This window comes from Poecilia reticulata, linkage group LG21 (assembly GCF_000633615.1).
Source record: "Poecilia reticulata strain Guanapo linkage group LG21, Guppy_female_1.0+MT, whole genome shotgun sequence".
NCBI lineage: Eukaryota > Metazoa > Chordata > Actinopteri > Cyprinodontiformes > Poeciliidae > Poecilia > Poecilia reticulata.
The window spans coordinates 7,529,615-7,552,855 of record NC_024351.1 but is presented as its reverse complement, the minus strand read 5'-3'; the positions used below and the strand labels follow the sequence as shown (position 1 = coordinate 7,552,855).

General features: G+C 39.7%; 1 protein-coding gene across 4 annotated transcripts in view; it reads right to left on the bottom strand.

Moving 5' to 3' along the window:
• nhsl1b (NHS-like 1b) overlaps positions 1-23,241 on the bottom strand; it is a 95,339-nt gene that overhangs the window by 70,891 nt on the left and 1,207 nt on the right. The gene's annotated exons all lie outside the window — the stretch shown is intronic.

Genomic DNA, 23,241 nt, shown 5'->3' with positions numbered 1-23,241 from the left:
GGAAACCAGCTGACGTGACACAACCCTTAAATATTCAGTAATTCAAGTGTGAGAAAGAGAAAGAGGAAGAGGAAAGGCGAGATGTTTCAGCTTTTGATATCCTCCTATTAAGTTTATTTAAAAATAAAACAAAGTGATACAACAAAAACGTCGCTGATGGAACATTTTGGAGAAATGACTGTTCATGGCCACAGGAAAACACCACATTAAGAAAAGGCAAGAAAACCGGTAACAATTTAAAAAAACAAAATGATCACCAAGGTGAATTCAAAAAAGAAAAGTCAACCCGAATGTAAAGATCTAAGTCAGTTATGAGCTAAAACAGAAACTACTCTCATGTGAAAGGTTGTTTAAAAAAAAGAAATGAATAAAAGTGTTGATGAATACAATCGTCACCTCAGAGGCGTGGACAGTCGACTGGAGAAAGCTGGTAAATCATTATGAGTGTGTGTGTGTGTGTGTGTGTGTGTGTGTGTGTGCGTGCGTGCGTGCGTGCGTGTGTGTGTGTGTGTGTGAGTGATCAGGACAAAGATGAAAACTCCCCGGGGGTTTGATACGGATGATTTGAACTCTTCCTGCTGCTACAATGAGACATGACCAGGCAGTCGCTGCTGCTCAGCTGAGTTATCCTTCCAGGTGAATCTAGGTCAGCCAAGTGGACAATTAAAACACTTGCTTTTCACAACTGGTCATATAATAGTTGCAAATATTAAAAAGAGTACACAGATAATAATTCTCTTGATTTTTCCCATTATTTTTTGGATGATGCCATTTCATGCAGTGATAAAGGGCCATTAAAGAGTATGTGTAAACAGAAGTATGTAACTTTCCCTCATTTATGCACATTTTATCAGAGGACTGTATAATAATGATTTTCTAATTAATCTTCACGCAAACACAGCCAGTTCTTGATAACGTTTGTAGAAGGCTAATATATAGGGAAAAACAGGGATCATTTAACAGGAGTTGTGTCCTGCAAGTGAACGATTAAAAAAAACAACAAAAAAAAACAATCAACACACCATAAGTAAGCATCAACAGGTCACAAAAAGCCAGGCACTCTTCAGGGCAGAAGAAGTTACTGTGTAAAGAAGATCTGTAGTTTGCCATTTTAGTGTCAGCAAGGTGATTCTCCATTTTATCCTTCAGAGATTTCAGCCTTTATCCAAATGCTCAGCGTGCAGACATATGGAAATCTCTAAGTCAACTTCCTACATTCTCTAATAAAGGCAATACAGACAATGTTCATAAATAATAATGCCGGCACCTCAAACTGTGTCAATTGTTGATACAAATTTCTTAGTGCAGCATCTGCACCTTTAACATCTGATGTCTCAGGATTTGACAAATATTGCATATTCCGCCTCTTGCACGCACCTAACTTACTTGCAGCTGTGAGAATGATCTTCCCATTGGAAGATGCATGTATTAAAAAGCAAATCTGAAAAGTCTCTATAAATGGAGCTTCACACTTTGCTGTCTTTAATGTTAAAAGAATAGAAATACATGAAGGACCATCACCTCTGGCATGAATTTGCCCCACAGCTGAATTTCATCTATTAAGAGAAGAGCAATGAAAAGTCCGTCTTCCAGTTCGCTGGTCTCCATTCATTCTCGCGCGCTTCTTTCAACTCAGTCCTGACCTTGTCCTGCCTGCACACCGCCAGCCTGAACAATGCAAGCTCAGATCCCACACTGCAGCTCCTGCTGATCACCGTCGTCTTTTTGTCCGTCTTCCAGTCCACACATTTCTGTTCTTACTTTAGCTCCTTGTCTCACTCTCTCAGTAGTTGCATTCTCCCCACAGAACTCGCACCATGTCCCTGGTAAAAGACTGCTTCATATTTAAACAATGTGTTCTATTAGGTAATGTTTTATAAGCAAGTATTTGCCAAGATGCTCAGCCAAAGAAACACATGCACAAAGATGCGTACCTGTGCAGGGGGTCTTCTTCTGCTTTTGGGATAAAATCCTGCCTGCTTTGACAGGCATGTTACCTGATTGATGCACATAACACTGGCAGGACGACGTCAATTCTAAGGCTACACACGAATCGGCATCCAATCTCTGCACTGCCTCAGTGCATGTGTGAAGAGCCCCCACACACACGCTGACCAATCAAAAAACCTGTTATGAAGAAAGAAGAGGGGGTGTACGGCGAGTGGTGAATTCATAGGAGCCCCTAATGGTGACCCCTTGCAAAACTCAGGGTTGCTGCAGTAATGTGGTCGCTATCTGCCACAGTGTGCGGTTGCCAGGGTGACATAAGGCAGCTCTCTTAGTCAAGTTTAACGGGACCTCCGGCCCCCTTTGAGATATCAAGTTGGGGGTCAATGGCAAATACTTCAAGGTTCTTTGAAGAACTAAGCTGCAGAACAATACAGCCTGATGCATGGGCAGGTTTCATTTGATGTGTATCTGCTTTGTGAGGGTGAACCTGGCTGGTACTTTGCCTCCTTATATGTACTGGGAAAAGAAAAAAAAAAAAGTTAAGTGTCTTCCAAAATTCACTGCCCTTGAAGTTTTACCACATTAAAACCAAAGTGACAAACACAAGTGGTGTACTGTAACTTTTAGATGTGCGTCTGCTTCATCAAACAAAAAAATTAAGTCGTAAGCAGGACTCTGCAGAAACTGAGTTCATTCAATGATCTGAGCCGTCTCTCATGGTGCCTTAACAGTGATGGTTTTCTTACACATGAAACATTTTCCAAGCAATCCAACAACTTCGAAATTCATCTCATTTGACCAGAAAGCCTTCTTCTACGTTTCTGCTGTTTCCCCTAATGTGACTTAGAACATCGCAAATGAGGCTCCTCGAGGTTTTTCTTCCAATAGTGCATAGCTAATCGTGTTCCTGTTAACAGATTTTCCCACCTAATCTGTTTTTCCTGCAACTCATCCAAGTTGTCATGCACCTCTCGCTTATTTCTCCTAGTTAGACCTGTCAGCTTAGGTAGACGGTCAAGCTCTTTTTTTAGGCTTGTAGTTGTGCGATCCTCAAATTAGGGTTATTGAGACATTCTAAGCGTTGGATATTGCTTAATAGCCACATCCTGCTTTGAAACTTCTGCTGTTTCCAGGTTGACCTGTGTGCCAAGTATTTTTCATAACTACACTGCTTTGTGTTACTCTAACATTTCTAATAAAATAGATTCCAGGCTGCAACTGTAATGTGACAAAATACTTTTGCACAAACTGCATGCCCACATCTCCAGTCTCATCCCACAGGACAATGTCTCCCGTCGTAATGAGACGATGCGATTGGCTTATACAGCTCCACATCCATCTTGCATACCGTCATTTCAGGTTTGCCTCTAAATACCGTCAACTCCATCCTTTGTTCAAAAGATAATTACGCAAGTGACCGACGTTTAGCACCGGTTGCTTTTTATGGTTTGCTTTAATCACAACCTGTGATGCTTCGCGGAAGCCTCTCGGCTAACCCTTCCCCACAGACAAATCCATCACTGCCGCGCTCGTTTTCCGATCCAGCAGGAAACAACTGCGAGAGACGTGTCACATCCTGTTGCTGGACATAGTGACAATCACAAAGAACAATCTGAGGGGCGCAATTGGATGAGGCAGCTGTCTGATTAAAAGCACTTTTTCCTCTGAGCTACGAGGAGGATGGCGGCAGGGGCAGGAAGTAGAACAGGATATAGTTGACAGCGCCATCTCCCACAGGATGCTGGGACTTGTAGGGTTGACAAAGGAGAAGTTCACGAGGAATAGGCTGGAGGTAGACGAGGTTAAATCTAAATATCAAAAAAAAAAAAACAAAAAAAAAAACAAGCAATCAGTTTTTAAAGAGATATGCCCTAATGTCCACAAATCATTTCAGTTGCACCATGCTCCAACTAATGGTGCACCATTTGTGCTCAAAAATAAATAATAAATAAATTCTTTTCACTAGCAAAGTATATTTTAAGAACTTGGTTTAAGGACTTTCTTCACTAAATTTACCTCTAAATGCATCACTCTCCTCCAACTTTCCTCCATTATTGCACCGTTAGAAACAATGAAACAACAATCTGGTTTGTGTTTGAGGACAAAAAGCTGAGATCTTAACTGAGACACAAAAAGCTGTGTCTTGTTTTTTTTCTAAAAATCATTCAGACTGTGCTATAAATCTGTCAGCATTTTCAGACAGGACTCCAAACGTTGCTTTTCTGAAAAGTTTAAAGACATAATTGTGCTCTACTCGATCATTTCTCAAGGACAATTCACTAACAGCATGCAGAAGGGTGCTCCTTTTATGATCCATTGCTCATTGATCACTGTCTGCATGCTTAATTTTATGATTTTGAACATCGGAGTAGAACAATAAGCTGGCAACATAAAAAAGCAGGATTTATCTGTTCTCTGAAAGGCTTCATTTCTGTAGTCGGAGAAACAAATAACTCTGATTCTATGCATGCATCCATCACTGAATCCAGCATTTAAACATATAATCAGCCCATTTTGGTAAAAAGGTGCATCTATGTTGCACCTTTTTACCCTGTGATCCCTGTGCTTCATAGTACAGGGATCACTTGTCTGTAACAACAACCATAAATCCTGGATATGCATTGGAATCACCAAGCTGAGCTAAGATAAAGTTGACCTCTACCTGTATAGAACGGTGGCATAAAGTGAGCTGATATTTAGATTTATGAAGACAGAAAAGGAAACCATCCAAACATACACACAGATTTCTACTCACATTTTCTTTAATCCCTATAGCTGACAAAACCGAATAGTCTCCAACTTTATTTCTGCCATTAACTCTGTGCACACAGTTGCTTCTTTCAATAGAAAGCACTCCTAACTCAGAGATCAGGTCTTTTAGCTGTTGCTCTTTCTTGGACGAAGTCATTGTTGACGCCATTAGCAGAAATTGATGTGTTCCGTTTGTCTTTTAAACGCAAATAATGCTCCTGGTCCAGTGATTCCATTTGCAGCTGCGTCTCTTTCCTGCATAAAGTCACGGGGCAAAACTTTTACCGTCATTAACTCTGTGCGCTCTTCACATAAATACTGGAGCTGGGCCAGTGCTTCCAGGTTTCTCTGCTTCCGTTCGGAAACAAAGCCCGGTTCTGCTGAAAGTGTCTGCATTAAAAAGGAGTGGTTTCTTTTCACCGTCGTCTTTGCTGCAAAGCTAAAGAGTCGATGCCAACACCTGGTTTTACCAGCTGGCATTATACAGCATAAGCGGTAACATTTCCCAATGTTGCATCAGATGTAGGACTGACCTGTGTGTGTAGCTATGTGACTATATGATTGTAATCCAGTGGAAAATCCAGGATTTGTCTTGAGTTTGAATGTAATTACATTCTACGCCTGAATATTAAATAGATCTCTTTGTCTTATAAATAGCCTTAAGGTAACATTCGATATAATGTGACACTACATAAACAAACTGAATTAAACCAAATGTCATGCATTAATTTATTGGCTCTTTATTTGATGTGCTGCAGAAACATGTCACTGTGTGTGTGTGTGTGTGTGTGGTGTGTGTGTGCGTGCGTGTGCGTGTGTTTTTGGTGCTAATTTATGTAAACGTCTCCCTGTCTGCTTGATGGGCATTAATTATTTTATGTAACATCTTTACAAACCTAATGTACGATGCAGACAGAGCAATAACAATTAAATTATGTGTGTTAAAACCAAAACATTTAGACTAATGCCACTTATCGGTGTGACTGACATTATCTGCAAACACCTGATAAACAATACATTCATCTGCAGAAAATAGCTTCACGTTTTTGTGGTATGATTAGACAATGGGAAATATTTACCAGGAGAAATGGGGTTCATATTTCTAGGATTTCATAAACACATCATGTCAGAGACTCATTGTTTTAGAGTTAAAGTTCACCATTCATTTATGGTAAATATTTTTACATTGGGCAAGCTTTAAAGTAAGAAAAAAAAGGACAAGAAAAACAGATGGGAAGAAGAAACAATGGGAGGAATGAGATGTGAATAGAGGGAAGGACACACAAAAAAAGAAATCCAGGAAGGATATAAGAAAAGGAATAAGGAAACAAGGAAGGAACAGAAAAGAAGAGAAGAAAGAAGGGCACAAGTAAGGAAGAACGGGAGGAATGGAAGAACTCAAAGATAAAAATGGAGGAAGGACATGAAGTGAAATAAAGAAAGTGGAAGACAAGGAATAAAAGAAAAGGAGTGAATGAAAGAAGGAATAAATGGAGTCAGGATAAAAATATTAAAACAAAAAAGGGATGGCAGTAAGGGTTCAAGGAACAAAGAAAGAAAAGAAGGAATGACCACAGAAGAATGGAGGGAAATGAGGAAAGAGGGGTGAATTTGAGGAAGTTTGAATGGAAGAACATGACAAAAAGAAAAGGAAGGAATGAGGGAGATAAGAAATGAAGAAAAGTAGAGGCGAGAAAGAAGATAAAGAAAAAAAAACAAAGAACAAGGGGAGGAAAAAAGATTTATACATTGGAATAGCGTCTGGAAATGCAAACCTTATTTTTCCACACTTGTTTTCTTTTCCCCTACTTTTCCAGACCTGGAAAGTACTGAATTCAAATTCTTCAGTTTTCCAGAGACTGTAGGAACTCTGCATTAACGAGAAGTGATGCCCAGTTTGAAAAACTAACCATAAAGTTACTATTTTGTAGCATCATTAGAAATTTGACAAGATTCAAGTAGTAAGGAAATTAGCATTTTGCTATATCCGGTGTATTTAAGGCAATATTGTACATTTGCTAAACAACTATCCCATTACAATAAAATCACATTATTGGAATGGGATACCAATGTAGACAGAGTCAGCTCCAAAGAATATAGCATGTTAGTGTGTGTATGTGCTTTGTGGTTATACTACATTTCATGCTGACTGGGGCATGCACTGCACTCCTGCAGAGTTGAAGTCACACAATGGGCTTCTGTGTGAGACTGTGTGATGGCGAGAAAAGATAAAAAAAAAAAAAAAAAGACGGGGTCGGGGGAGAGTACGGAGTCGACTTTGTAGGCCAAAACAATTAAACATGCAGAGGTTAACTGTAAGAAGAATCAAACATTTATTTACAAAAAATGCCCCCTTTTTTTGAAGTGGTAATCAAATTAAAGCTCTTATGTGAAGAATTACAGAAATAGACAATGACCTGTCAACAAAATTAAATTTTTGTGAGAGATAAAAAAAGGGGTCAGAAGAAATATTGGGGGTGCGACCTTTAATTGCTTAACCGCACATGTGGCAAAACTTAGTCAACTACACCCAAAGTACTCCACCCATTCTGTCAGCAAACTGGAAACTATTGGGGTCGTGGCCAAACCGCACGTTGCTCTATTGCTTCAAACCAAACGATAAATATGAACCCCAAGCTGGGGAAGCCATGAGCTAAAACAAAGAGAGTGAGCGGAGCAGAGAGGAAAGCTGCTTAGGACTCCAGTGTCACCTCCTTCCCTCTCATCCCCAGCACAACCCATAACCACATGAGAGGACAACTGGGTTGGGTTTCCACATGAGGAACAGAGACAGGAGTGTATGGATGTGTGCATAGACAGCGTAGATGGTTATGAGGAGGTCCCTCTGACCTTACGGCCCCAGTTTTAAGAAGTAGAAAACAGCTGTTTTCCTGAAGACCTTCTCAGTTTCTCCAACACAAACAGACACTTCATCCCTGACCAGTTAAGAACCTATCTAGGCCATTAGCAGCTGTTTACCGTACACTCCCCTGCATCGTCTTTCCTCTCCGCTAATCTCACTTCATCCTTCTTCGCTTCATAACCTTTCAACTTTCCATTTTGTGATTCTTAAAAATGTTATTTTATTACACCAATGATTATCCAGCACTCAATAACTGAGTAACCTGAGGAAATTGAAAAAAGCCTCTTCACATAGCATTATTTACAGAAGGAAAACCTACTTCGGTCCTTTGTGGAAAAAATATCCTGTTTGCAAAATTAACAGTAACCAAGACCATTTTTTGGACATCTAAGTTACATTTTAACATTGCTCAAACTGAATTAAATTCCTTTCATAGAACCTGTCTGATGATGACATAAAATAGGTGAAAAGATTTGAAAAGGAATCATAATGTGAATTCAATTGAACTGCTGAGAAACATACAGACAGCAGGCAGTGTTTCCCAACCCTATTCCTGAAGGCACACTGCCTTGCGAGTTAAATACTTCCCTGCTTTAATACGACTGATTCAGCCGATTGCAGTTCAGCATTTTCTCTGCGTATGTGCAAACATTGTGGTGGTGTTTAAATCTTCAAAAGTCAATTGAAATACATATGGAATTTGATTTGTTTTTAAATACACAAGTCTGGTTCTGTCAAGAAAAAAAAACCAGACTTTGCAAACTTGAGGAATATTATGGGTGGAAGCAGAGCTACGAATGGAGAATAGGATTCTGTATTTGTTTTCTTTCCGCTTAAGATCGATTGATAAAAGTGTTTAATTACTCAAGCATTTTAGATAACAGCACTCCTCTTCTTTTGGTTACATGTTGCCCATCTGTGTTGCTTAATATGGTTGTCAACTCTCCATCAGGCAAATGCAAAACATTGGCAGTTTTTATTTCTGCTTCAGCTTTTAAACCAGGGATGGGCCACATAAACCCATTTTGCCTTAATGTTTAGTGGCATTTATTGATGTGATGATAAAATGGTAAAAAAAGAAACAAAAAAAAAACTTCTGTCTTTTGGTAATAAATCATTGCTGCCTAAAGTTAGAGTCCTGAAACTCAATTTCAATAGCTGAAATTTAAGTGTTAGACATTGTATACTAGCAAAGAAAAAGCAGCAATGTTTAATAGCAAGTTGATGGAGTCGTCTGATTTTTTTTTTTTTTTGCGCAAATACTGTAAAAGGAGTTACTCCTTTATTCAGAGACTAGAGTTCCTTATCTCACATCTACTCCTAGAACTCCTTCATATTTGTCATTTCAACAGCAGAAACTTGCACAAGGTAGCTCATCAAAGTATTTATCCCAAAAAAAGTCTGCCACTTTTTCTAGATTACTTGCAAAAAATACATCTAAAAACTATAAATCCACTTCTTTCCACCTGCAATATGTATTTTGTGTTGGTCTGTTACAAAAATCTCAACAAAATACATGGAAGTTCATGGCTTGTACTGGTTTGTTACATGACACTTTGGCCATCTCCCTTTCACAGGACACTATGTAAGGAATGTAGCAGGGTTTTCAGTATGTTGCAAGATCATAAGGTCAGTCATAATGTCTGTTTTTGTGCTCATCGTGACATTTTGCTTATGTGACTATGCTGGTCAGCTGAAGGGAATGAGAAACTGTTTTTTTTCTCTCTCTGACAAATGCAAAATCTGCTCTTTAAAAGGACACAAAAAAGACAATAGGGAAGAGGGATTAATCTCTCTTTGGAGATGAGTCAGAGTGAACATAGGGCAGAGAGGTGGACATCCCAGCAGCCTGTGTCTGTTTTGCACGTGAGAATAACAATGAGGTATCAGGAAATAGCCACCACAAGTGTGTTTTCAGACACACCTAAAGATTATGGACTGCTTTCATCAATATAAAGGTTAAATCCTGAGGTTAAATAAGCTTCCGTGATGTTTTTATTTTACTAATGTGAGCATTTCAGTTCGGTAAACGATTAAAAGACAAAGAGTGAGAAAACACAGCAAACAAAACTGATAGAAAACGACAGAAACACAAAGACCAGATTTGTACATAAAATATATTAATAAAACAGAAAGATTGATAGATTTGTCTTTTCCTCTCAGCCCTGGGGGATCTGACATTTCCATCCAGACCACTCATCACTGCCTCGCTTTTCCGACAACAAAGACCCTTAGTCTCATCTCCAGACTTGCGAGGTCACAGTGGGGGCACAGCATTGCTCCCCGAAGAACAAGAGCTCTCACTTGGATCATTACCTGCCTAGCTAACCCAGTCTCATTCAGGACCTTAGAGCCTCTAGAATGAGCTTCTCCAACCGTCCCAGGAGGATGAAGGCGGAGGTTTGCAGGCCTGGAGGTTTACATCTCCAGGCCTGTAAACCTGGAGATGTAGCTGATCGGGCAGATTCAGTTCAGCGTTAGCAGACTTTAGAGCCACGCTGTTGGGGCTGAGGGTGTTTAAGTGTAGAAGGGGCATGGTGGGGGATTTCTTTTATGTGGTGCGGCCTTGTTAGCAGCTTTGGGGCCCCACTCAGGCTACTGGATCAAACGAAGGAGGGATGTGTGTGTGTGGAACTGTGTGTGTGTCGGAAAAGTAGAATAAGAATCTAAAGAAGAAGAAAGGTTTATTCCCCCACAAATATTTCTTTTAACAGAATCAACCTCCGATTTGCTGGCTAATCCTTGCTTTTTCCCCCATATTGTAGACATTAAATTCCAAGTTTTTCAGACTCAAATTAGTCGTGTTCTCAGGCCAATTGTGGCCAGAAAGTTCTGAATTTACCGCAGATGTTCAATAGAAATTAGCCTTAAACTAGGATGGTTGGCATGGATCAATGGATGGTTGGACGGACAAAGCAAAGTTAGAGAAAATGTTGACTGAAATTATACATTAATCATATCATATTGGAGAAGCACTGAAACTTTACACACACAAAACCAGAACACATGAAATTGCTTTCAGCTAGAAACCATCAGAGCCAGCAGTGAATCCAACATGAGTGAAACTATCCAATGAAACAGCAAAGATGATGCGACTGACAACAATAGTTACCTGATATGCTGGTACCACAGAAGTACATTATGTCCTGCAGCCTGCAGCTAGTCCTTCAGTTCCTTTGACTCATAATCCAGTGTGCAAATATACACGCCAAACATAACAAGGTAAATGCATTGACCTAACAACGAAAGCTTTGGTGTACCAACTATTAATTGGCAAGCCTAAAGATTGAATATGAAAGAAAACACCCAAATATAATTGCAACAACCGGTTCCTATGCTGCAAATGAACCCAAATTCTTTCCACACACAGTTGAGACAACATACCTTAGCTGGCAGTGACCTCAGTACTCAAGATGGTGGCCCAAAGCTTTGCCTATTTTCAAATTCAACCCCTTTTGTCTCGACACTCGGATTTGTGATGTAAATGCCACCAGTCTCCAAAACATCTTTTTTTTGCCCTTCTTTCTTTTAAATCTGGCATCCTCAGAATGTTTAGACAAGAAAAAACCTCAATGACTGGCACAGCGGAGAAAACTCAAGCCAACAGCAGCAGAAAAAGCTCAGACAGACCCTAATATATTCGGAGGATATGGTTTGCAGAGGAAGCACTGAAGTCAACATTTAGCCTAAAGCAACATGCAATTACTCATATCCATCATTACGTCCTTCCACAGCCATAATTCCTATAAACCAACAGGTAAGACATCTGTAGACATATATAACGCTTGGTTTCCCATCAGCTATTGTCGTCTGATCTTTTTACTCTTTTTCTGCTCCCATTAACGGCTGTTCAGACTCCAGCAGGGATTAAGAAGATTTAACCACTCTGTAGTTATATGAAATTATCCTCATCGTAATCCTCACCAGTGACTCTGAAAGTTTAGTTTTACTGTGTGGTAGGAGAGGACATCTCTCAAAAGCACACAGGCAAATGCTGGATTCAAGAAGCTCACTCCTAAGCAGGTGCACAGCACGTTTTAACAAAAAATGTTCTACTGAAAGGTTACGGGAAAGGTTTTTCAGAAAAAAAAACACACGTACAAAAATGCCCAGTTTTACAGGGTTAAAGGTTGTTGAGGTCGGCAACTTTCTGCAGTCATGAGCTAAATAACTCCAAAGTTCCTGTTTAGTAAACAAATGGATGGGTCTAGGTTTTCAGGTTGCCACCTGAAAACTTTGTCAGAGGTTCAGTGTGCAGATGAGATGAGATTATGGCTGGGGTTAAGGGGTTAAGTTTCAGGTAAAGATAATCTTAATGCTGCAGAGTACCAATGGGAAAAGGTTTGGTCATGGCCTTTATCTGTCCCAACATGACTGTGGAGGAGCTCTGACCTCAATTTGACAGAGCACTTTAGGGATGAATCAGAACAGCGACTATTAGGCAAGCCTTTTCGTCCCGCATCGGTGCTTAATCTTATCCCTTATAGACGGTCTTCCTAAAAGAGTCTAAGCGGTTGTAGCTTCAAAGTGCGTGTCAAATTTTAAATTTCATTAAAGTTTGTGTGTGTGTGTGTGTGTGTCTGTGTATATACAGGAAAAAGGCCAAATACTTTCAGTGCATCTCTGTAGATCATATTTATAAGGGATGTTAATTCTTCGTCCTCCACTTGGTAATTCTCACTACATGTTTTATTGAATGCTGCCATACTGAACAAACATTGATAAAGACCTTTTCATATAGAAAATCATGCCTTCTGTACAGCAGTGTTCTCTAATAGGTTAAGAGAACAGTTGGAAAGCAGATTTCTAGACTTTAAAAAGAAGGACCAACCTGACTACGACTTCAGGCCAAACATATGAAATCACCCGACACCACATCTTGTGCAAACAGGAGATGCTGACAGTGACTAAGAGCTGTAAACCGATAATCGTCTCTTCTATCACTCTGATGGAAGCTTTGAAATGATCTAAAGTTTTGAACACACATCCATACATGACCTTAAAAAACCCCACACAATGAAGTCTCTGTAGATAAGGCAGACAGCGCAAACTGCTTCTGGGGAAAAAAATTCAGTGGCCAATTGGGATTCCAACTGGCAGTATGTCATATTTCACAGAGCAAGAGACACACAGGCACATGCTTTAGTGGGACACAGCATTGCAGGGAAGTGGGAAGATTGATGAAACACAGAGGACCAGCATCAAGAAAAGGGTGGAAAAATAAAACCATAACATTAAAGCTGATTTTGTTTTGTTTTTTTCATTAATTAAGAAATTACCAGTAAAAAACTAACTGTAAAGTTGCATATAGCCAAGTCTGCAGAAAAGTCAGAGCTATGACAATGAAAAGAGTTAGAACCATGAGAGGAATGGATCAGCATGTCCAAACATGTTATTTTTAACTGAAAACATGTGCAGCATTTCTAACTAAATAAAATGCAGATTTATGTCAACATCTAACACACCTCTGTATGTTGAAAGTTCCCTCCTTGCCTCCTCCAAGTACCCTTAAGGTAAAAGTCTAATTGAAGAAAAGAAATCGCTCTAGGCTTTATTGATTACTTTATCTTTTCGCAACCTTTGCAATACAATCAAGGCATCCCATGCTGAGCATCCCAAGACATGTTCTGCCCTAAAGCAACTCCTAATGTTTCACTTTTGACAGGAACGTCTTGCATCACCTTGAAAGCTCAAAATAAGCTCAGCAGAAATAAGCAAGTCTTTTCATATTCTACTCACCTTTCTCACTAATGCATTAAACAGTCCAGTTGGGATGAGCCCTTTCCTGCTTCAACCTCTATTCCAATCACACTTCATGGACACAATCAAAAATTCCCCTGTCGCCACATGCTTGTTCAGCAGGAGGAATTGTGCCAAAGTCAGTAACTCAAGGAAATCAGCTGATTTTTACGTTTTTTTTAGATAGAAAACCTTTCACCAATTGGAAAATAAACGTAACTTCTTCAGTGTTTCACAAGGACCAAATTGGGATGTATGCAGTTCACTTGGAATGTTACTGAATTAAGCTGACTTTATATTCTTCTGATGCAAACTGGACTTGAGATGACATTTGACGTGAATCACTACTATATACTCTGCAAATAAACTACGCCAATGGACTACTTGGATGCTATTTTTTGTGGAATATTTTAGGTGGCATGCATTGACATTGTGTTCATCAAAAATATATTTGGACTTGGCTGAATGGACTTTCCAACTTTGTTTACCCCCATAGTTCTAACCTGCTAAACTCGCGGAAAACTTTGGCAATATTGAAATTGGGGAAAAGAAAAAGGCTGAGGGAGCTCGACTTGGTTCTACACAGTTATACAGGGTGTTATATTAGTAACAACTATGTGATACCTGCCATTTCTTTCGTACCTACTTTGTGGGAACTTTAAGTCTGTCAATCACCGAAGTAATGTTGTTGCCTCCAGCATAAAGGCTGGAGACTTTTATGTCTCCAGCCTTTATGCTAGCTAATATACCTAGCTAGCATCAATGCTAACTCCCTGATCTACTTGGATTTTTCGCTCACTGTTTCTTACATATGTTACAATTACAAGTTGTACTTAACTTGTGAGGTTCTTCGTTCCAAAAGTTTTTGAGTGATGTCATTACAGTATTCGACAAAAATTTATTTTTTTCCTAACATTGCACAACCCCAGTCTGTTTAATAATTACACAGTTATATTTATCACCAGTCTCAATACTTGTTTGTTTTTCTATGCAAAAAAAAAAATAGATCATGTTACACAACTTTAAAAAAAAATAATTTGTGTGTATGTACCATAAATCATAGCATTTTTTTACTTCCGGCTATATTCCAAGAATCTCAAGAAGACCAAGCCAATGTCAAACAAACATTTCAAAGGGGAAAAAAACTGCAATCACTCAATAAACTACAGTAAAGGGTGCGGTATTTATACTACGATATGACAATATGATGATGATAAACGCTTCAGTAAGAATTGAGAACAGCGTATTTTACTGTTGGTCTGACTAACATACAGACATACAAGGTGGTAGCAGACATGAAGTAAGCTTTTTCTTTTTAAAGAGAGCTAAATTATGGGTGTGATAACTTATTTTTGTCATTAAAGTGGAAAAAAGTCTTACCATGTTAAAAAAAAAGTAAGTAGCAGTTGTGGAGTGAATTGTTTTATGTGGTACTTTCTCACCCTGAAGGGATTTCTCTCCTTACAAAGCTCTTGATGCAACAGTAAACAGAGCTCACCTCAACACTGTCAACACCCTGCTTCAAACCGCCATCATCACCTCACTGTGGTGACAGCTGATGAAAAAGATCTTATAGACCTATAGAGGTGGGACTTTTCTGTCACAGAACTCTGGATCTAGCCTAAACTAAAATAAAGCTAGTCCACTGAACTGTGGCATTGCTCCATGCAAACGATGGAATGCACAAATAATGAAAACTGAAGTGTAAAAATGGCCTCTTGCGAAAGAACAAAACAACTTAGCGACCCTCGTATTAGCTCCTCTTGTTTATTCAGCTGAGGAAGTTCAAGTTATGCGAGGTCACCGATGTTTGGAGGACTAAATTTATGTCTGAAAACTCTCAGCCAACAGCTGTTTGCAATGACTTCTCTGCCAATCCAAATATAACCGAAAGAGGCTCCACCCCAACTTCTCATCTGTCTGTATCTGGATTTAAAATTCAAATGTTTCATCCAAAGCAGTAGAAGGTTCCGGGTTTGCACTATGGACTTCATTCCACCAGTGCTGATATAATTACATAAAACATATTCTAACGTCCTTAACAAAGATGGATCCGGTAATAGTCACTCAGTCACAATGCATAGGTGTGTAAGTCTGATTTCTATAAAAATAAAAACCGTTGTTTATTTTCCATAGAGTTAATATAGAAGTGAGTGCAGTAAAGTGCAAATGCAGGACAACAATAGCCTTAAAGCTCCTATTATATGAGCCACCATCTGCTGCCGTTTGTCATCATATACTGTATAGAATAGATGCATGTTTGTCTGCCATCCTGTCTCCCTCCTGTACTCACCACTGATGGGTTATAATATTCCACACTGGATGTAGTGAACCATTTAAGTTGTTAAAAGTAAAGTTGATAAGACTCAATGATTCTTCTTCTACAATCAAACGTACAAAAACTCTGCAAATGTAAAACATAACCATGAGTCTATGTGGACCTCCGGCTCTGTTTTGGATCCCGAACTTGGGGTTTTCCCCCTTAGATGATTATTTGTATGAAGGAGATTTAAGATAGGCTGTACACAGTGGATGGTATTGTATTGTAGGATCAATGGGAAAACCACTAAAGGGTTAACCCTAACATGCACTTACGCAAAGATTAAAACTTTTGCGTGCATGTGAATTAGTATTTCCTACGCTGCCTGTAAATCAAACCACTCTGGTGACACTTGAATAACAAAAACATAAACTTGAAACAGTGACACCTTTCTACTTTTTCAGAAAGAAAAAAAAACAAGCCGGTGTTGAACTCCATATCCCCTCATCTCTTCCTGGTCACAGGATAAACATCCAATATATCAAGGCAGACAGACAAGTCAAACTATAAATTGCATAACTACACACAAATGAAAACAAAATCCACATGTGAAAGCTATCGAGTCTGCAACAACAACAAAAGACAATATTCCTTAGTGATTTAAGGCTCCTGTGGCATCGGGGTTGTGCTGGAGAATCCTCCTCTTCTCCAGCACAATCATGCAAATCTAAAACAACAAAAAAATGCAAACATATCAACCAAGTTTAGCCTTAAAATGTACTCCAAATATAATTTTTCATGTGGTAATTTTGCTGTTTTCTGTGTTTTAGGCATGAACTTGAAATAGGCATGATTGCTGATATAAAGGATTATAGAACCAGCAACATTTTCCATTAAAACGATTCCAATTAAAACAATTCAGTAAAAAGTGCCAGAGACAAGTTCTGACCTTAGATTGTATTAAGAACAGAACACTGCTTTGTTGCCCCTCCCCCACTTGTTGCTACCACACTCTTCCTTGGCTTAAAATGAGAAAGAGAGAAAAGTTAAGCTGTTTGGAAAAATTTCCAGCCACAAAACACAAATAGCCATGCAGTTCTAACAATAGCAATAAAACCCACTGCTCCTTGTCAAGCCAGTTATTTTAAGACCAAAGTCGGCAGGACTGCAGCCCGACTAATTAATTAGCTAATATCAACTTGTTAGTGCTAGTTTATAAGGAGCAGAGAGGCAGAAAGGTCAATTGTTCCGAACAATTAGCTCATATGAGGCTACTACGTTCAGCGGGTGTTGAAATTTAGACTTTTGCTAAAGCCTATGTAGGAAATCCTGAAACAACAACACCTTTTCAAGATATTAACAATGAACGTATTCGATTATTTTACCTTCAGTAGGAATAACGACTGTCTCTTCTGTGTTAATTAAAAGCAAGTGATGACATGGAAACCACAAGCTGCCTAAAGCCCAACACATATGATTATCTTACACACAAACATATCCAAGTAATGGCGCCATCTGTGACATAATCAACTATAGCAACAGAAAAACAAAACCATTTAATTCTTTTGTTTATCCGGAAACTGGTTTCAGTTCAAGATATTTCAAATAATTTGGAATATTTTATTAAAAACCACTAAAATCTTCTATCGTGCAGCGTTTTATGACTTTTTAGCGGAAGAGAATGTAGAAATCCCACAAAAGTTGTGAGCAACGTAGAGTAAAGCATCTGTGTGTGTGTGCATGTGTGTGTGTGTGTGAGCCACTTTAATCATTTTCACACAAGCAGAAAAACAGGCCGCGCATACTTCTTCTGACATGATTGCGACTGCGGTGGCATGCTGGTGAACAGTTCTGGACGTCAAACACAATAATAAGAAGGATTCAGGCCAAAAACAAGCAAATATGGGGAAGGATTTTTTTTTTTTTTGTAAAATAAAAATGAAGTCACAGAATGAAAATTTAAATTGATTATGAAAGAGTCAAAGCAAGCAGAAGATGAAGGGAAGCAGAAGGCTCGTCTTTGTTGTGGTCAGCGTGACATCAAAGTGCTAAAATGGTTGAGATGAGAGAGGAGCGCTGTGGAAATCATATGAAGAAAAGAGAGACAAAGGATGACAACAGATAGAAAAGAATACAAGCATGCATTATGTGACATCTCTAGTTAGAGATGACATGCAAACACTGAACCTTTTTATTTTTTTTTTAAAGAATCTATCGTCTCTTTAGAATTATATTTACTGCACCATTCCAGTCTCTTGGACAGTATGTCTTGCCTTTAATTTGCCCTGTGGGAGTTGAGGGGGAAAAAAAATATCATCCGGGCTCATCTGTCATAAAGAGTTTTCACCAGAGATTTGCTGGCAGCTCTGCTCCCGTTTGTCTTTCGAGGAAGTGTATTTCGTCCCAAACATCTGGTTGTGTCTGATACTTTTCCTCCGTAACAATAGCTGTGTAAAAATCTGCAGCGTGACCTCAAACTGGAACTCTTCAACTGCACTCTAAATAAAACCTTTTGCAGTGAAAAAAAAATAATGTAATTAAACAAACCTCAACTATTTGGTACCACTGTAATGGCAGAACAATCTGCCGATGAGCCCCACTAAAATCTTATTTTGACTTATAGAAGGTATGACGACGTTTGACTCCAAATTTAGTGAAGCCATATCTTTTTCTTTTTTTTTTTTTTAAACCGGCTTGGCTCTCAGTTGTGAAAGAAGTGCGTTAAACTGCAAGCGCATTTCTAAATCTTGTGTAAAACAGAAGAATCTAACGTGTGCAAAACGATGAACATGTGGAAGCTGAGATTTTTAGAAAAACATCAAAACAAGCGAGATCCAGCATCCCAGGGGACTCTCGGTTCGTCCTCTCTCTGAAAACCATCACCGCAGCGGGGATTAAACCGTCTCCTTATTGGTCGCTTATTACCCCACAGCAACCTCAACTACCGAGGAGCTAGCAGACCAGTCCCACATGTGGCTTCTCTAAATGTGGGAACATACTTACGCGTATGTGGATATCTATAATAAAACAAAACTAAACAAAACAAAAGAAAATAACATATATGCGCTTTGCAAAGTGAACCAGTTTACAGTGCAGCTCAGACCTTGTTTTACACCCAGTCATGTCAGCGTGAACAGACACTGTCATTTTATTTTGGGCCCACAAAATTATTGGAAGGTTTTTACTGAATAAAATTAGACAAGGCCACTGTTGTCAGCACCACGGATGATGACAAACAAGTGTGTTATGCCAGGATTCCTGGACTCCTCTGAGCGTTGAACAGGACTGTATCCAAATTCAGGGAGGTCTGAACAGAAGCGTGAGAGAGGGCAGCTGTGAACTTCACACACACACACACACACACGCACACACACACACACACACCCACACACACACACACAAACACACACACACGAACTCTAAAAGTCTAAAAGTTAATCATAAAGTTAATCAAGTATCTCTACATTGTTGAGAATGTAAAAATGAAACCTGCAAAATCCACAGAGTGTAAGGAAGAATGTACAGTAGGAAAAATCAGAGGAAGGAAGCTAAAGATAACAGGATGACGGGAAAGATAGGAAGCATAACAAAGGAATGAAGGTATCACACAAGGAAGGACGGAGATCCAAAAGCGCCCTGGAGAGGAAGGATGATTGGCAAGTAAATGGAAGAAAGAAGGACACGAGAAAGAGATTAAGGAAAGACACAAGCAAACAAAGAAGAAAGAACAAAAACAAGAAACGGAGAAAAGGAAAGGGACACAAACAACAAATAAAAGAAAAGGGAGGGCAGAAGGACAAGAGTAGGAAAGAAAGAAACAAGAAAGAAAAAGGAGGGGGGAAAGGTAAAAGAACACAAAGGAGACAGGATAGAAGGAATAAAAAAAAAAAAGATTTGACATATTTCCATATTCATTTTTTTTTATTTTTCCATATTTCTGTACCTGGAAAAGGCTGGAACTCTGTCATACAGTCAACATCAGAATCGCCTCCCTATCAATTCTCCTAAAGCTGTGGCTCTTTCTCAGTAATTCCCCCCTTCGTGTATCTCCCCTCTCACTGATCCCTCTCCGTCCGTACAACTGGACCTGAACCTTTTGTTCGCCGTGGGAGCAGGTCGACCTCCAGAACCAGGCCAGGCTCCTCTCTCTGGAGCGAGTTCTGTGGGAACCGACTTGTGGATTCTGTCAGCGTAATGACTGCCCTGCCATCAATGAAAGGCGGGGAGCCGGGGTGAGACGGAGTGAACAGCGAGCAACGAGAAGTGAAGCAGGAATAAATGCGGCTTGCATGAGCATCGTTGGGTGGCAAACCGGAAAAGAAATAAAAACAAAACGGTGATTAGCTTATCCAGGCATGACAGCGCTTTGCAAGGAAAACAAACTTGGATCTCAGCCAAGCGAGTTTTTGCAGCCCAACCGGAGTAGTCCCTCCCCAAGTAACAACTGTCCATCAGCAGACACTCGTGTATGGTCCCACAGACACACAAGGGGTCTTAGACGAACACTTTAGCATTGCAACACACCCTCAACATGACAGCATGGAGCAGATGAAAGATAGGGCAAAGACATGCGCCTATAAATATCTGAGGGATAGAGGAGGAATGCTCGGTGTGGAAGAGTGCGAGGGAAAGGCAAGATGGACTATTGGCGTTAGTGGGTCAGCTGGAAACAAGTCTCCTTTTTACTGTGTGTGTCAATTTGTGTGTGTGTGTCTCCAACGTCCAGCTGGTGGGCATCAAGACGTCTGACAGGGAAGCCCTGAGACTCATCCAACTCCAATTAACCTTCACCAGTTTGACCTAGATTCATTAAAAATAAAACACTCCCAGTTCAACACAGGGCTATATTTGGCCGAAGGACTGGGAGTAAAACGTATAGTTAAAAACAGTGCTCACTGATACATACAGTGCCTGGCAGAAGTATTCACACCCCCTTGAACTCCTTGAATGTGTCATACAACTACAGACTTTAAAAACTGTTGTATGATTGACCGTCATAAAGTTGGTGCTGTCGTGGGAGGAGACATCCATGCTTTTTAATTAGTTTTTACAAGTGAAAATATAAAAAGTGTGGCAGGGATTTCTGCTCATTTCTGTCAGTTAATACATTATAGAGTCACCTTTTGCTGTAATTGCAGCTTTAAGTGTGTCTTTGATGAGCACTTTTTTTTTTAAGACAGTGATTCTTACTTTCATTTTGGTCTGGACTTTAACTAAGTCTTTCAAGTAATCTCCTCTATCCTCTGATTTCAACTGAGAGATTTCAAGCTACTGTTTAGCCTAAACAAAATGGTCGCCTCATTTCACACATATGGGTGCAGCAGGAAACACTGTTTATCCAAATACGGATGACTCGGCTATTTTGGCCCAAAGCAGAAATCCAAGCTGGACCATTCAGCTTTGTTTAACTCTTCACTCTGTGCGTGTCAGGTGCTCCCCCCCTCCCCCCGCTGACGTTCCACAGGACGACCTGTGAACTTTGCCCTGATGGCCTCTGCTTCAGCACAAATGGATTAATGGTAGCAAAATACACAAAAGTAGATGCCCCGTTTGACCTGTTCAGTCCAACCTTGATTACTTTAAGTCGATGTACACACATTTACTATGTCTGCACCCCCCCGCCCCTTCACTCAATAGTGGTCTTCCAGCATAAAGGGGCCCCTCACCAGTAATATGATCCACCTCTGAACTAAGGTAAAACCTCCAGAGGAACTTGTCAATGGTAAATATTTACATGCAAACTTTAAGGGTGCATTATGTAATGCAGCTAATTCAACACCGCAGGCCAGCAAAAGTCAACACCGGATTAAGTATTAAAGATAGAAAGAACTACAAATCCAGCTTTGAAAACATGTAACAGCATAAGTTTGGCAATACCACAACCTGCCTCTGCTCTCTGAAGTCACACGACGCTAACAGCAACTTTCATTCGGAACGCCGCCAGCTGATCTGACATATTCAAATGCAGCACTGGCTTCCTGGAGTAACGCTGCAAGGCCCCTCAGAAGGCAGGTGGTGTTTTTCTCCTTTACGTGCGGAAAGATTTAAAGTAAAGCTGACAGGTCTGTGCTGTAATAAATTGGAAGTCAGAGCTTCTGTACACTCAGGGCTGCGCTTGGGGCCATGTGTGAGCTCTCAGCTGGCAACCGAGAGTCTTGCAACGCAACACACCACATTCCTGCCTGCTCTCCCTCACCTCGTCTTCAGCTGCAATGAAAAAGCATAAAGGAGTTTCAATGGGAAGAAACCGTGGTCTTGCATTAGAGATGAAGAAGTCATGGTGTGTGAGTGCGTGTGTGAGAGAAGAGTGTACTCCCTTGAACACGCCTGCTTCACTCCCATGTTTTTATGCGTCTTCCAATGCATTGCTCATCATACAACACTCTCACTCACGTCTGGGATCCGTCAGCTCAGCTTAAATTCCCACAACCACTTTTGACTCTCTGACAGTGACTCACAATCCGACCCAAGACAGGATGAACCAACTACTGTCACAAGGACGGAGAAAAAAGGGGAAACAAAAGCCTGTGAGTCAGGACCGAAACCGCCATCTTTCAACGGTGCTTAGTAGAATCAGGGCTGGACGTCTGAACACTATTTTGTAGCATTCTTTAGAGGCAAATTAGATGAGCAAAAGAGCCGCGCTGGAAAGCAGGAGGTAATATGATTCCATAATTAACGTGCTCATGAACATTAGAGCACAATAAAGGGTTAAGTTAAAGGCACAGACACAAAGTGACTTTTACTTCAGATTTATATCTGAACTTCCTAATGTTTCTTTTTATGGAGTGCTGAAAGATGAATAAGCTAGAACTTATTAAATGTTTACTTTAATGTACATTAATGATCACAAATCTAAAACAAATAAATTAAATAATTGTCCTTTTTGCAAATTTTATATTTTATTAAAATTTTTAGCTGATGATTGTTGCCTGCATTAAATAGCTCTAATCTGATCAATATAACTGGTCTGTGCTGGAATCGCTCTGCTTGTTAACCAATTAGATACAAAAGTCCATTTGATAAGCCATAGCAAAACATCTCACGGCTCACTGTTGCACAATAACCATGAAATAATTAAATACTAAAATGGTTTTGCATAATCTTTACATTGTTGCCCTGCGACAGACTGGCGACTTGTCCAGGGTTTACCCTGCCTCTCGCCCGAAACGTTAGCTGGAGATAGGCACCAGCAACCCTCCTGACCCCACTAAGGGACAAGAGTGCAAGAAAATGGATGGATGGATGGATGGATGGATGGATGGATGGATGGATGGATGGATGGATGGATAATCTTTACATAATTTTAAAACAAGTGTGCACATGTATTGCGCATTTTCCCTATATTTTACAATGAAGAAAAAGCAAAACGATTTTTGCACTTTTGACATTCCACAGAGATTCTAGCACCATGAGTCCATTTTTGAGTTTACACAGAATTTTATTAAATTAAAAAATTATCCAGCAATTTCATAACTCAATGAATTCAATGTTAACTTCAGATATTTTTCTAAAAATGTATTTTAAAATGTCAGCTGATAAACAATACAATTAAAACACGACTTGAAATCTTCAAGTAATGAAATGACTAGTCTAAGTAACTGATACATTTATGCACATCGTTTTTTGTTGTTTTTTTATTGTAATATATAGTGTATATATATATAGTGTGTATATA